Source organism: Microtus ochrogaster, chromosome 7 (assembly GCF_000317375.1).
Source record: "Microtus ochrogaster isolate Prairie Vole_2 chromosome 7, MicOch1.0, whole genome shotgun sequence".
NCBI lineage: Eukaryota > Metazoa > Chordata > Mammalia > Rodentia > Cricetidae > Microtus > Microtus ochrogaster.
In genome coordinates this window covers 37,969,393-37,971,642 of record NC_022014.1, presented here as the reverse complement: position 1 = coordinate 37,971,642, position 2,250 = coordinate 37,969,393, and positions in this window count along the sequence as shown.

The window sequence follows — 2,250 nt, the reverse complement described above, 5'->3', positions numbered from 1 at the left end:
ACCCACATTGGCAATCTCGTAGCTATCTGCAACTCTAGTTCCAGGAGATCTGAAGACTCTGAGTTCTGCCATACGTGCCATCATGTGCACATACCCATCCTGACACACACACACACACATGCACATGCACACACACACATGCACACGCACATGCACACACGCACATGCACACACGCACACACACACGCACACACGCACACACACAAGCACACACGCACATGCACACGCACATGCACATATGCACACTCACACACACATGCACACACGCACACTCACACACACGCACATGCACACACGCACATGCACACACACATGCACATGCACACACAACTTTAAAGATAAATAAATCTTTAAAAAACTATTAAAAGTATGTTGGAGGTTGTGGTGGCTAGTTTCATGCCAACTTGACATGAGCTAAAGTTTTCTGAAAGGAGAGGACCTCAGTTGAGAAAATGCCTCCCTAAAATCTGACTGTATGGCATTTTCTCATTAGTAATTGATGAGAGAGGTCCGGTCCATTGTGAATGGTGCCATCCATGGACTGGTGGTCCTGGGCCCTATAAGAAAGCAGACTGAGCAAGCCATGCAGGAGCAAGTGAGTAAGCAGCTCTCCTCCATGGCCTCTGCGTCAGCTCCTGCCTTCAGGTTTCTGCCCTCACAGCTGTGGATGACAAACTGTTCCACGGAACTGTGAGTGGAATAAACCCTTTCCTTTTTGGTCGTGGTGTTTCATCATAGCAGCAGTAACCCTGACTAAGACAGGATGTGGTTTAGGTGGTAGGGTGCTTGCTTACCTGGCAGGCACCGAGTTCTGCATTTGACATGGGGCTCCCGGCTCGGCAGCGCACACTGACAACCCTAGCAATAGAGAGGCAGTAGAGAGCGGATCAAGAGGACAAGTCCAGCCGGGTGGTGGTGGCGCACGCCTTTAATCCCAGCACTCGGGAGGCAGAGGCAGGCGGATCTTTGTGAGTTCGAGACCAGCCTGGTCTACAAGAGCTAGTTCCAGGACAGGCTCCAAAACCACAGAGAAACCCTGTCTCGAAAAACCAAAAAAAAAAAAAGAGGACAAGTCCAGGCAGGCTACACAGAAAAGCGTGTGTTAAAAGACAGCCTCGGTGTTACACAAAGAAAAGCATGACAGACAAATGCTTTCTGTGAAATGGGTGCACTGTGATGGCCTCTCTGGCTTTCATCCCTAATGCGAGGGGGCATGCTGCTGTCCTTCCTAACAGTCTGCTCTTGACAGACTAGTCTGGAAAGCTGTGGGAAGGAAATGAAGGGAGTTAGGAAGGGGGTTGATCTCTCAGGGCTACCTGGCTGTGGGGTGCAGTACACCCGTTGTATAAACAAGAGTTCTTGTGTTCTTGATTTTTGTTGGTTTTTTTCTCTTCCTAATTTATACAGGATTTCTAGAAAAAACAGCCTGCCTCTGCCTCCCAAGTGCTGGGATTAAAGGCGTGTGCCACCACTGCCCAGCATGGATTTTTTTTTCTTCTTAATTTTTATGTGCATAGGTATTTTGTCTGTATGCTTATCTATGTACCACATTGTGCCCATGGAGGCCAAAAGAGGATGTCAGTCAGATCCCCTGGAACTGGAGTGACACGTGGTTGTGAGCCTCCACGTGAGTGCTGGGAATCCAATCCCATCTCTCCAGCCCCAGGAATCAGAATCTTTTCATCGCCTCCACCTGGTAAAATTTTGTTTACACATGAGCTGGAGAGAGGGTCCAGTGGTTAAGAGCACTGGCTACTTGCTCGTCCCGAGGACCTGAGTTCAGTTCCAAGCACCCACGTCGGGTGGCAGACACCTGTAACTCTAGTTCCGAAGGATCCCAGGCTGTCTTCTGGCTTTAATGGGCTCCCACATATATGTGACAAGCATATGCACATTCCTGCATGCAGCTCACACATACGCACAAACATACACATAGATAAAAATAAATCTTAAGCCAGGCAGTGGTAGTGCATACCTTTTATTGCAGCACTCAGAAGGTTGAGGTAGGCGGGTCTCTGTGAGTTTGAGGCCAGCCTGGTCTACAGAGGGAGTTCCCAGACAGCCAGGACTACATACAGAGAGAAAAACCCTGGCTCAAAAAACCCCAAAAATTAATTAATTAAATCTTTAAAAAGTTGAATTCCTTTGCATAAAAGTTTTAAAACATGGGGGAGATTTAAGGTATATTAGTCTTGGTAGGCTAGCCAACTTTTTAAAATAATTATTTTTATTCATGTGTCTTTTTTTTTT